The sequence below is a fragment of the Sorex fumeus genome, unplaced genomic scaffold, assembly GCF_029834395.1.
Source record: "Sorex fumeus unplaced genomic scaffold, SorFum_2.1 ptg000098l, whole genome shotgun sequence".
In the NCBI taxonomy this organism is placed as follows: Eukaryota; Metazoa; Chordata; class Mammalia; order Eulipotyphla; family Soricidae; genus Sorex; species Sorex fumeus.
Window position 1 is genome coordinate 55,020,057 of NW_026606155.1, and position 14,824 is coordinate 55,034,880.

The 14,824-nt window shown below is 36.2% G+C and overlaps 1 pseudogene; it reads left to right on the plus strand.

Moving 5' to 3' along the window:
- Positions 1-236: 236 nt before the first annotated feature.
- Positions 237-315, plus strand: LOC130042094 (uncharacterized; annotated as a pseudogene).
- The last annotated feature ends 14,509 nt before the right edge of the window (positions 316-14,824 follow it).

A 14,824-nucleotide genomic window follows, 5' to 3' on the forward strand; every position in this document is an offset into this window, starting at 1 on the left:
ATTGACATATTTTAATATAATCTTTATATTTAAATATCTTAAGTATAGGTAAAGGTAAAGGCCCTCCCGTTGATCGTCGATTTGCTCGAGCGGGCCCAGTAACGTCTCCATTGGAGACTTTGTTGTTACTGTGTCTGGCATATCGAATACTCTCGGTAGCTTGCCGGGCTCTCCGAGAGGGGCGGAGGAATCGAACTCGGGTTGGCCATGTTGGCCGCTTGTAAGGCGAACGCCCTACCGCTTCTCAGCCTTTTGGCTAAGATCAAGTGTAGTATCTTAAGTATAATCAAAATATATTTATAATTAATAAAGTATGTTATTTAATATGCAATAAGTATAAACTACACAATAAAGATGATGGATATATTTATAAAATAATAAGTATATACATATATATATTTCTTTTTGTTTGTTTTTTGGGTCAAACCTGGCAATATACAGGAGTTACTCCTGGCTCTTCACTCAAGAATAACTCCTGGTGGTGCTCAGGGGACTATATGGGATACTGGGAATCAAATCTGACTCTACAAGCATTGCTGAGGACAGAGGAGAGAGCCCACAAAAGTAACCTAACCTCACAGCTTAAGAGCTTGGAGAATGGCCAACAAAAGGAGCCCAATCCAAACAGAAGGAAGAATCTAATAAAACTCAGAGCAGAGATTAACGAGATGGAAACCCAAAAATCAATCCGAAAGATCAACGAAACCAAGAGCTGTTTCTTCGAGAAAATAAACAAGATCGATAAGCCTCTAGCAAAACTCACAAAGAAAGGGAGAGAGAAAACCCTAATAAACCAAATCACAAATGAAGAGTGTCATTACAACAGAAACTACAGAAATTCGAAGATTACTCAGGGAGTACTTGGAGAAGCTTTATGCCACAAAACATGAAAACCTCAGGGAAATGTATAAATTCCAAGATTCCTATAGCCACCCAAGGCTGAATCAAGAGGACCTAGTTTACCTGAACAGACATATCAACCTCAAGGAAACTGAAATGGTAATAAAAAGACTTCCCAAACACAAAAGTCCTGGCCAGATGAATTCACTAGTGAATTCTTCCAAATCTTTAAAGAGGACTTACTGCCAATTCTCTTTAAGCTTTTCCACAAAATTAAGTAAGTAAGTAAAGTAAAGGCCCTCCCGTTGATCATCGATTTGCTCGAGCGGGCCCAGTAACGTCTCCATTGGAGACTTTGTTGTTACTGTGTCTGGCATATCGAATACGTCACGGGAGCTTGCCAGGCTCAGGGACCAATCTCTCGTGTGGGCAAGATACTCTCGGTAGCTTGCCAGGTTCTCCGAGAGGGGCGGAGGAATCGAACTCGGGTCGGCCATGTTGGGTGCGTGCAAGGCAAACGCCCTACTGCTTTCCTATCACTCCAGCCCCAAAATAAAGGCCCTCCCATTGATCATCAATTTGCTGAGGGGGCCCAGTAACGTCTCCATTGGAGACTTTGTTATTACTGTGTTTGGCATATCGAATACATCACAGGTAGCTTGCCAGGCTTTGCTGTGCGGGTGAGATACTCTCGGTAGCTTGCCGGGCTCTCTGAGAGGGGTGGAGGAATCGAACTCGGGTTGGCCATGTTGGCTGCGTGCAAGGCAAACGCCCTACCGCTGTGCTGTTTATTGATTATTGAAATATCAAAAACATTTCTGAAAAGTTTCTATGAAGCAAATATCACCCTGATACCAAAAACAGACAGAGATACCACAAAGAAAGAGAATTACAGGCCAATATCCCTGATGAACACAGATGCAAAGATCCTCAACAAACTATTAGCAAATAGATTCCAATACCTCATCAAAAAGATCATATATGGATTCGGAGAATTAACATTTTCAAAATGCAATACTTCCCAAAGCACTGTACAAATTCAATGCGATCACTATTACGATATGCATGACATTCTTCAAAGAAATGGAGCAAACACTCCTGCAATTTATATGGAACAATAAGCCTCTACGAATAGCTAAAGCAATTCTTGGGAAAAAGAAAATGGGTGGAATTAACCTCCCTAACTTCAAACTCTACTACAAAGCAGTAATAAATAAAACAGCATGGTACTGGAACAAAGGCAGAGCTTCAGACCAATGGAACAGGGTTGAATATACTGACATCTCCCCCCAAACATATGATTATCTAATCTTTGATAAAGGAGCAAGAAATGATCAAATGAAGTTGAGTAAGGAAAGCCTTTTTAAAAAGTTGTGCTGGCAAAACTGGATGGCTACATGCAAAATAGTGGGCTCAGATCTCTGCCTAACACCATGTATAAAAGATCAAAATGGACTAAAGACCTCAACATCAGACCAGAATCCATAAGGTACAATGAAGACAAAGTTGGCAAAACCCTCCATGACATTGAAGCTAATGGTATCTTCAAAGATGTCATGCCACTGTCCAAGCAAGAGAAAACAGAGATAGACAAATGGGACTATCTTCAACTAAGAAGCTTCTGCACCTCAAAAGAAGCAGTGACCAAAATACAAAGAAAGTCTTCGGAATAGGAAAGGACATTCACCTAATACACATCCGTCAAGGGGTTGATATCAAGGATATACAAATTACTGGTTGAACTCCACAAGAAGAAAACATCCAATCCCATCAAAAAGTGGGGCAACGGAATGAATAGAAACTTCCTCAAAGAAGAAATCTGAATGATTAAAAGGCACATGAGAAAATGCTCTACATCATTAATCATCAGGGAGATGCAGATCAAAACAACATTTCACACCATAGAGACTGGCCCACATCCAAAAGAACAAAAGCAACCACTGCTGGCGCCAATGTGGCAAGAAAGGGACCCTCCTTCATTGCTGATGGGAATGCCGACTGATTCAGCCCTTTTGGAAAACAGTATGGACAATTCTCAAAAAAACTTGAAATTGAGCTTCCATTTGACACAGCAATACCACTTCTGAGAATTATGCCAGAGAGGCAAAAAATTATAGTCGAAGAGACATATGCACTTGTTTGTTCATTGCGACACTGTTTACAATAGCTAGAATATGGAAAAAACCTAAGTGCCCAAGAACAGATGACTGGTTAAAGAAACGTTGGTACATCTACACAATGGAGTACTGTGTAGCTGTTAGAAAGGATGAAGTCATGAAATTTACATACAAGTGGTACTACATGGAAAGTATCATGCTAAGTGAAATGAGTCAGAAAGAGAGGGACAGACATTGAAAGATGGCATTCATCTGGGGATCATAAAGTAACAAAATAGGGGACTAACACCCAAGAATAGTTGATATAAGTACCAGGAGGTTCACTCCTTGACTTGGAGGCCAGCTGCAGACTGTAGGGGTAAAGGCAGCTCAGATAGAGAAGGGAGCACCAAATAAAGGGTGTCAGGAAGTTCCTTTCAGGATGGGAGATACATGCTAAAAGTAGAGTATAGACAGAACATAATTGCCACTCAATGCCTCTTTTGAAAACCACAGTACCCAAAAGGAGTGAGAGAACAAAAGGGAATGCCCTGCCACAGAGGCAGGGTAGGATGGGGGGATGGGGCGGGTGGGAGGGATACTGGGATCAGTGTGGTGGAGAAGGGGCACTGGTGGAGGGATGGGTACTAGATCATTGTATAACTGAAACAAGCACAAAAATTTGTAATTCTACAAATTTACCTCATGGTTTTTCACTAATAAAAATTTTAAAAAAAGATCATACACCATAACCAAGTGGAATTCATCCCGGGGATACAAGGAATGTATAACATTCTGAAATCAGTCAATATATTAAGGGCATTCAGGTAGGAATGGAAGAAATCAAGCTCTCACTATTCACAGATGATATGATACTATACTTCAAGAACCCTAAATTCTCTACCAAGAAACTCCTAGAAACAAAAGATTTGTATAGTAAAGTTGCAGGCTATAAAAACAATACCCAAAAGTCTATGACTTTCCTATACTCAAACGGTGAGAGAGAAGAAAGTGACATGAAAAAAACAGTCCATTCAAATTGTGACCCAGAAAATCAAGTAGCTAGTAATCAGTTTAACTAAGGAAGTAAAGGACCTGTACAAAAAAAAAAAAACTACAAAATGCTACTTCAGGAAATAAACGAGGACATGAGAAAATGAATGATATTCCCTGCTCATAGATTGGGAGAATTAACATTGTCAAAACGGCAATAATTCACAAAGAATTGTACAAATTCAATGTGATCCCTATAAAGATATGCATGACATTCTTCAAAGAAATGGGAGCAAACACTCTTGAAATTCATATGGAACAATAAGCCCCCATGAATAGCTAAAGCAATTCTTGGGAAAAAGAAAATGAAAGGAATCAACCTCCCTAACTTCAAACTCTACTACAAAGCAGTAATAATTAAAACAGCATTGTACTGGAACAAAGGCAGAGCTTCAGACCAATGTAACAGAGTTGAAAATACTGACATCTTCTTCAAACATATGATCATCTAATCTTTGATAAAGGAGCAATAAATGTGAAGTGGAACAAGAAAAGCCTCTTTAAAAAACTGTGCTGGCAAAACTGGATGGCTACATGCAAAAAAAATTGGCTCAGATCTCTGCTTAACACCGTGTAGAAAAGTATGATCAAAATGGATTAAAGACGTCATAATCAGACCAGAATCCATTGATTCTTCAAGTACATTGAAGACAAAGTTGGCAAAACCCTCCATTACATTGATGGTAATGGTATCTTAAATGATGTCACGCCACTGGCGAGCAAGTGAAAACAGAGATAGACAAATGGGACTATCTTAAACTAAGAAACTTCTGCACCTCAAAAGAAGCAGTGACCAAAATACAAAGATTCTACAGAACAGGAAAGGAAATTCGTCCAATACACATCCAACAAGGGGTTGATAACAAGGATATACAAAGTACTGGTTGAACTCCACAAGAAGAAAACATCCAACCCCATCAAAAAATGGGGTGATGAAATGAACAGAAACTTTTTCAAAAAAGAAATCTGAATGGCAAAAGTCACATGAGAAAATGCTCTACATCATTAACATCAGGATGATGTGGATCAAAACAACAATGAGGTATTATCTCACACCACAGAGACTGGCCCACATCCAACAAAACAAAAACAACCAGTGTTGGCGTGAATGTGGCAAGAAAGGGACCCTCCTTCAGTGCTGCTGGGAATGCCGATTGGTTCAGTCCTTTTGAAAAACAGTATGGTCAATTCTCAAAAAATTAGAAATTGAGCTCCCTTTTGAAATAGCAATATTACTCCTGGGAATATATCCCAGAGAGGCAAAGAAGTGTAGTCGAATTGATATCTGCACTTGTTTGTTCATTGCAGCCCTGTTTACAATAGCCAGAATCTGAAAAAAAAAACTGAGTGCCCAAGAACAGATGACTGGTTAAAGAAATGTTGGTACATCTACACAATGGAGTACTATGTAGCTGTTAGAAAAGATGAATTCATGAAATTTACATACAAGTGGTAATACATGGAAAGTATCATGCTAAGCTAACCATGGCTTGGAGGCCAGCCGCACATGCTAGGGGAAAAGGTAGCTCAAATAGAGAAGGGAGCTCCAAATAAAGGGTGTTGGGAGGCTCCTCCCAGGATGGGAGATGCATGCTGAAAGTAGACTATAGACCTTACATGATTGCCACTGAATGCAAACCACAGCACCCAAAAGGAGAGAGAGAAAAAAAGGGAATGCCCTGCCACAGAGGCGAAGGGGATGAGGGGTATGGGTGGTTGGAGGGATCCTGGGATCAGTGGTAGTGGAAAGTGGGCACTGGTGGAGGGATGGGTACTCGATCATTGTATAATTGAAACCCAAACACAAAAATTTGTACGTCTACAACTGTACCTCATGGTGTTTTACTAATAAAAATTAAAAATAAAAATAAAAAATAAACTTTCCCAAAAGTTAATAAATAAATGTGCAACACTTAGATAGTGGTAACTATTTACGTGAAAGGTTATGAAGTTTATCAATTAACCATCATTCCATATTCCCTGATAGTTACCCATCTGGAAAACATACCATAACAAAATGTAAAGCAAAGATATTTTCTATTTTTATATAATAAATTACCACTATTAGGTGACTTTTCAACAACATTTGTCTATTATCCTACAATAACTGAGTGTCAGTCTATTCAGAATCTCACCAAAATGAAATATCATGATCTTTATAGGCAGTTCACAACTTGGATGTTTCTTAAAGGACAGCAGACAAGTGGTACTCAAATTCTCTACAACTTCAAAACCCACTTTCACCAGTTCATCTGTTAGGTCAGACACACCAAAGGTGTAACTTCTGATGCTTTCAACTGATTATAGAGGTTATAAATACATCAGAAAAAATTGTCATATAACACTGAAAAAACAAGGGGATTGATATCCCAGTATACTCATTTAAAAAAATTAAAAAACAGTGGGATTTATATCCCTTATACTCATAAGAGAGTCAGAGTTTGATACATTAGTCAACATTTTCTTATTGTTTGGTAGTGCTACATCATAGCTTTTAGTTCATTGCACCATTACTTTTAAAATCTCTACATATAATGCACTCCCTCACTCTCTGCACTCTTAGACTATTCTGACTATCTCCTTCTTGGTACATTACTGTCTGTGATATGAAAATATATACACATAATACAAGCATCATGAGCTATTTGATACATTTGGAGACACAAAATAATTGAGTTACAATTTATATATTTTATTTTAGCTGTACATGAAAAAATAAGAGAAAGTGTAGCTACCAAAAACATCAAATCTTAGCAGAATTTACCATCCTGAATGCGCCTGATCTCATCTGATCTCGGAAAGAAAATATTAGAAACAAATATTCTAAGAAAGAACCTACTCTTAAAATATAAAACCTATTTTTGTGTCTAATCTTTCCAAAGAATGGACATTTCTCAAATAAAAATAGCATTTGGGCAAAGATCAAATTCAGGATTATTTTCATAAAATGTGACTTCAGGGTAAATTTCAGAATTGGAGCCCATCTGTAAGAACCTTTGCTAAGACTTGAAAAGGATTTAATGCAGATCATTATACCACTGGACTAGTGGGGGCGGGGAACTTCTGAGAAAAATCAGGCATGCCTTCTAGATCCACTAAGCTAAATAAAATGTTTTTTAAGAGCTTATGGGTATGCTTCATAGATTTATTTGGCTAGAAAAAAAAGGTCTTCTATAAATCTGAAATACTTGCATTTACATTCTGTTTTCTAAACAAATATTCTTAGAAAGTGTGAGGATGGTGAAATGAGTCCATGTGTAAATGAATGCAGGGATGAAGCTAATCTCATGAAGCAGACATAATCTTAACAAAATTTTAGCAAACTTTTAAAATAACCATACTAATCTGTATTGAAGAGCTAACATGAATTATTGCATCTGGCCCTAATAGGTGCAAAAAGCAGACTTCAAATGCTACAAAACAACTTACTCTATTTGGAGCCAAGAGCATAGAAAGGAGAATAGAACCCATAAATATACCCAAGGAAGAAGGACCAGGCCCTAAACAATGTGTCTTCTATTTGTACCCAGAATAAATCCAGCTGAATTTAAGTTTATTCTAGGACAACAACTTCTCTGTACCCATTGGGAAACTACTATTGCATAATAGTAGTTTTAGATATGCATTTTTCTGGCATTAATTCTGTTATCCCAATTTACGCAGAATATGAGGGAAGCAAGTAAATGATCATTTAATTTACATATCTTCACATTAAGAACTTATTAGAAAAATATCATTCATACTTCTACTAATTTAAATAAAATACTTTATAATGAAAAATGACTTTAAACTTCAGCCAAAAGACACAAATTTCCAGTCATGAAATAAATATGTCATGGATATGTGATATATAGCTTGATGATAACAGTTAATAGAACATTATTTCCATAAATTTTTCTAAGAAAGATAATTTTAAAAGTTATGATCATAAGAAAACCTCTATGTATGGTGAGGGAAGCTAACTAGACTGTTGTAGTATCATTTTTTAAATATATACAAATGTTAAACCATTATATTGTATACCAAACTATTATACAACAATTATATATCAAAAAATGATCCTAATAGCATAATTACATATTATAACAATAATATTTTAGAAGGAGTAGCTCAGGAAATTAAATATTCTCTCCTAGGAAATTAAAAGAATATTGAAGTATAAAGGGCCACTATGGAAGTTAGTGTCTGAAAATGGCCTTGAGTGAACTTCTCATCATTCAGCCCCGAAACCTAAATGACATCTCTACCATTGAGTCAATGCTAATGCTTTATACTTGCTTAATGATAGCTGAAATTTTGCTCCATAACTTCCAAAAACACGTTGTGGAATTTTCCTAAATTCTACAACATGTTTACCACTGGGATTATCTCACTTAAGAATACAGATGCAGCATGGGAGATAGTACAGTGTTAAGACACTTATTTTACATGCAGTCAACCCCAGTTTCATCTCTGATGCCTCATATAGTCACTTGAGTACCAATAAACGAACCCTAAGCACAGAATCAAAATTGTGCTACCCTCCTCTCAAAAAAATAAACACGAGAAAACAAAAGAAATCCCAGCTCTACACTCAGAGATCACTCCTGGTGATGCTCAGGACACCAAGTGAGATGGTAAAGATCAAAAATAGAGTGCCCACATGCAAGACAAGCACCCTATGTTAGGGTACTACAGCCCCTAACATAGACACTTTAAAATTAGTAAATTTTCTCTGAATTGACATACCCTGATTCCCATATGCCCCGTATGCTAACACATATCATTCCTCTAAGCCCATTAATCAACAAACAGCATATTGAAAAGTAAGGATTTTTTATTTCTAGATTCTTCCCCATAGATAATATTAGAATTTCAGATAAATGAAAAATTTTGATGATCAGTATAAATTTGAGTATAAAGTACATTTTTGGGTTATATTTTTCCATCCCCATTCTCATTTTTGTTTTTTTCTTTGGGACATACCCAGCTATGCTCATGGATTATTCCTGGTTCTGTGCTCAGAGATCCTGACAGTTTTCAAGAGAACTAAGGTGGTGTCAGAAAGTAAACCAGGTCAGCTGCATGCAAGGATTACCCACTCTACTATTTCTCCACACCCCCCAAACATTCTTTAAAATAGTAGCTGGGATCACATTCCTAAGAGAGGTTAAAACATTATTATCTTCAGGTTGACTCAATTTCAATCCGCCGATCCCCGGATGGCCCTTCAAGTACACTATGAGTGATGATTCCTATCCAACCTCCAAAAAAAAAAATCATCTCTGGTTCCAGGAAAATGACTAAATGGTCAGGGGTGCATGCTTTGCATGTGACAAGGACTTAAATTTCATCTCAGTTTCGTATGGCTCTAGAGCACCAAAGAGTCATAACCTTGGTATAACACATCAGAATAGCACTACACTATGTCACTGGGTATGAAAATTGAACCATCTGCTGCGACTTATCAAGTATTTCCAGGAGTAACCCTGGACCTTTGACCTGTCCTTATGAGTTATTTCCCCTCCTTCAAAATCATGATCTACATCTCTGATGACCGGAGAAAGATTAAAAGGACCTGAAAGTTACAAATCAATTCTTTAAGATTTTAGATTCTACGTAAACAGAAAATGCACTATAGCACTGTTCTTCCATTGTTCATCAATTTGATTGAGCAGACACCAGTAATGTCTCCATTGTGAGACTTTTTGTTACTGTTCTTGGCATATTGAATATGTCACTAGTAGCTTGCCAGGCTTTGCCATGCAGGCGGAATACTCTCGGTAGCTTGCCAGGCTCTTCAAGAGGGATGGAGGAATCGAACCCAGGTTGGCCGCATGCAAAGCAAATGCCCTACCTGTTGTGATATTGCAGTAAAAGGTAAATGTAAGCTCAATGATTTTATAAAGAATATTATTTATTCCTTTGTATTAAGAATAAATACATACTAATGGCTATGATATCACCTTAAATTCTTAAACTTTTTCTATTATTCTATAGTCCCTGTAATAAAAATGGTATAAAACTGAAGTTTATGCCCATTTGTCACTGTCACTGTCCTTCCGTTGTTCATTGATTTGCTCGAGGGGGCCCAGTAACATCTCCATTGGAGACTTTGTTATTACTATGTTTGGCATATCGAATACATCACAGGTAGCTTGCCAGGCTCTGCCGTGGGGGTGAGATACTCTCGGTAGAATATGCAAATTATTTCATCAATTTTCAAGGGTTCCAATAACTCCCAAATGCATCCACAGACGATGTCCAGAGTAAAAACCACCAAATACAACTGAGTTGATGCCTAATTATTTTTAAAATGTCTGGTCTAACAATGTACTTCCAAGGCCTAGAACACCTGTTTCATTTTGTTAGAATTCCAGATTAAATTCTTGGCTCTGCAGGTTCATTCTCCCCATTTAGTTCTCAAAAAAAGGACAACATAATGCATCAGGAGTGGAATGCAGACACATATTTGAAAGCATAGACCCTGCATTTCCTTAAATCAATTTAAAAAAGAACAACGGTCTTTAATATATTAAATGTGTTTAACCTCAATAAATATTACTATGATGTCAATTTTTGACAGCAGCTCTTATAATCATCTGTTATCTCTGTTTTAACTGAGGTTGTTCAGTACTTAGATTATTTTTTAAAATTAACAATCCATCACTCTTGATACCATAATCTTGAAACTTATCATGCACCCAGATCTCAGAAACAAGCAAAACAAAATAAAGCCACCATGCCATTAATTTCAAAAGAATAAACACTAAAAATTGAAGACTGTTAAATGCAGATCACACATAATATGAAATAAAAGAGGATCATGTTGAAAGATTAAAGAAAAGTGAAAATTAATGAACTGAGTAAAGGTAACAAACATGTAACTTACAAAAGCATGTCAATTTATAGCCTAGATCTGAACAAGTAGAAGAAACTTCCCTGTAGTTTCCATTAAGATGAAGGGACAGAGATCAATTTCTGTGAAGTCAAACTCTTTAGACTCTTGCAGAATGCCAAATAATAGGAAAATTGAGAGGACTCTGGAGATTTTAAAGGGTTCCCTCACATCTATAATCATAAATAACAAAATCTGGAAAACTATTATCTAAACATGGAGACAGAAAAGAATCCCAAAGCTCATATAAGGTTGAGGAGTACTCTGTGTTTTGTAAACTAGGGCATAGGGGCTTCTTGAGACATGGCCATACAATTAATTTCACAGCGAGAGTTTTTAATTAATAGTGTTATTTATAATGAAGAGGTCAAGGGTAAAATCTTCCAAGGAGACCATTACTGCTCTGCATCCCAGATGGCCCAAATTTAACCGAATCCCAGAACAAACATGCAAACTAAGTAAACAGGTAATATAAAATTTCAACACAAAACATAAAAGTCACATACCTTAGATGTGATCATGTGTTTAGAAACATATAGGTAAGAAAAAACTTGATCTACACCCAGGAAAAATCCAACAGAACAGAAAAAGTAGTTTTGTTGAGATATTAGATGATATTAGATCAAGTAACTGAGATAATAAAAGATGTTAAAATATGAACAGAGATACAGTACTGTAGGTAAAGCACTTGTCCTATATGCAGTGACCCTTCTTGAATTCCCAGCACTGCATATAGTACCCGAGCAAAACAGAGGTCACTCCTAAGCTTGAGGACAGGAACAGCCCCTGAGCATCTCCAAGAGTGTTAAATCCTTCTCCTCTTCTCCCTGATGGCTCGGGGTCTGCCATGTTCCAGAGACCAATGGACAGCTAGGTAGGGGCCACAGTGAGAAGACATGCGTGGACTCGTGGGATGGGGATGAGGCTGACCCTTTCCTCCCAACAAGACCCCGAGTCCCTGCCATGAATGGGCCCTCTGGCAACTCAACAAGTGGCTTATGCCATGACCGCAGAGACTCAGAAACAAATCTCGGAACCCAGCAGCTTTTGACAGAAATCCCTCCAGATTTAATTATTAAGATTTCAGAATTCCAAAATAGTGGCTGTGCGACATCATGCACTATTCACTGTTACTGTCACTGTCCTCCCGTCGTTCATCGATTTGCTCGAGCAGGCCCAGTAATGTATCCATTGTGACAATTGTTACTGTGTTTGGCATATCAAATACATCACGGGTAGCTTGCCAGGCATTGCCATGTGGGTGAGATACTCTTGGTAGCTTGCCGGGCTCTCCAAGAGGGGTGGAGGAATCAAACTCGGGTTGGCCATGTTGACCATTTGCAAGAAAGTTGTCTTTTTGGCAGATGTGAGTGTTGGGGTAAAATCCCAAATATTAATGGTGGGTCTGAAGTCCAAATATTGAATGTAATCAAAGTAGAGAGAAATGTGGAAATCATTTACCCCACAGGTAGAGGGAGGGTGTGAGATGGGAGTATACTGGGGTTTTTGGTAGTGGAAAATGTACACTAGTGAAGGGACTGGTGTTTCATCATTGTCTGACCAAGACTTAAACCTGAAAGCTTTGTAACTGCTCTCATGGTGATTCAATAAATAAATTTATAAAAATTAAAAAAAGAGTGCTAAATCCTTCCTACCCATGCATTATAAATATTCCTCATGAATAGTAGTATAGTTTAGAAATAATGATAGAAACAGAAAAATTATCTTTAAAAGACAAAATTGAGTTATTAAAATATTAATATAATACATTAAAAGATAAAAATAGAGAATAATGTGTATAATCAAGGACAATAATTCAACAATAAAAATTAAAAATTTAACAAAGAAAGTAGATCCATGGTCCCATTTCTTATAAAATACAAGTTAGCACAGATACGGGAATATTGTGTCCAGGAAACCCCATTTTAAAGCTATATATTTGGGTTTAGTTAAAAATTGTTTCTCAATGACAAAGTGATTTAGGAATTCCTGGCAAGAGTGAAATGTTTGTTTAATACTGATAAGCTTTCAAACTGCAAAATTTTCTATGGCTTAATGTTTTAGAGACTGTTTCAGAGTTAAGAACGTAACAGTCATTCAAAGCAAGAGTTACTTATGACACTTAGCAGCTTGTAGTATGTTCTTGGGAGATATATTGTTTCCTATTAAGTTAGCAGCAGACTTTATGTGCCTTTATAGTCTTATCAATAATAAAGCAAAATTTTACTTTTCCAGTTCCCCCTTTTGGCCAATAGCAGGAAAACTCAGCTGTTCAGTCTATTATAATGACAGAGATAAAAATATTCAAACCATACATTCATGAGACAATGTTAAATCCATTATCATGGATTTTTGTAATGTATGCTCTGTAGCATTTTTGCCTAACAATTACAAAAATGTAAAAAATAAAACCCAAAGCAAAGCTTCCTTTAAACATCTTCAAATGGATTTGATTTCATTGTCCTTGCTATGAATATAGATATGCTTGATAGATAAAACTTTTAAATTAAAAAAAAAATTGCCTTACACTGTTTTTGAATGAAGGTAATCCTAATTTTCTATCTATTAATAATAAAAGATTCCCCTAAAGTTATTAGGAAGGACTTGTAAAATAAAACTCCTTACTTAAAATCACTTTTGCCCATATTGTTTGTAGTCTTCATCATGGTCTGAGCAGCATCATGTGGCTACCAAACCTCCAACCATCATGAGTCCTGAAGGGTTTGTGCAGAATATTGTCACGAGTGACCTCATTTTATTAGCAGACACATCCCCTCATCCTTGAAGAATCCATTATCAAAATGTTTTAAAATAAAATAAATAATTGAAATAAACAAATAGTATTTTGAAAATGAAGATAGCTGAGTTTCAGTAGAGCACTAGAACTTTGTTAATGTCCCCCAATATTGAAAATTTTACTAACAGGAGAATGTTGACACTTTATACTCATCAAAATTAAGCACAGCCACTTTTGATTTTAATATCTGTGAAAAGATTAAAAACAGTACTTCCCACTTTACTTACCAGAAAAGTAAAATTCAGTTCTGATTAATATTTGCCTTTCATCTTTTGTAAATAACTTGTACATGACTTTTTCCAGTTTTGCTATAGGTGAATTGATTTCTAGTGACTATATTATATTGAAAAATTTAAAAATATAAAAGATTTATTGTTTCTACCAACAAATAATACAATCTCAAAATGAAAAAGAAGTTATAAACAAAAGTACTAATTTAGGTACAAAAAAGAATTAATCTTCAGCACCACTATGCTCTTGCCTGATTATTCCCAACCAGAGATTTTTTTCTGAAACTTATTGATCAGATCATTCTTCCCTTGAACTACTTCATTGCTTGAAAAAATTCACAAAGTTCTATTATTTAGCTCCAACCCTGGATGAATGAGTCCCACATAATATATTTTGTAACTCCTTTCATTTTTGAACTCTTAGCTCTTGTTATGTATCCTTCTAAAATCTTCCCTATTATTCTATTATTTTCAGAGCTATTCATTGTGCATAAAAATGAAATTCAGAGTTTTGCCTGGCATTAAAAATTACTTTTACAAAATGATACTTCATTAATATTACTCCATCCATTCTTCTCTATACATCTTTTCCCACAATATACCCTTGATTGTCTAACTTTTTATTTTAAAATTTGTTAGGGTAGAACATTTAAAGAAAACTTTAAAGTTTTCTATAACATCCACTGCTCATCTTATCTATGCCCATTCTTCAAAACTCAGCTATAAAAACTTTTTCTATAAAGTCTGTCTAGTTTCCCTTAGTAAATAGCAAGTGTTCTTTTGATAGAATTCTGTTAGTAGTATTTTTAAACATATGGAGAAATGAGTGTTTTATTTTATTTTGTTTCTTTCCAATTTAATTTTAGCTTCCTGAAATAGCAGCTCATGATCAATTTAAGTGATTTGAATGTTAATGTAAAAACATTCTAAA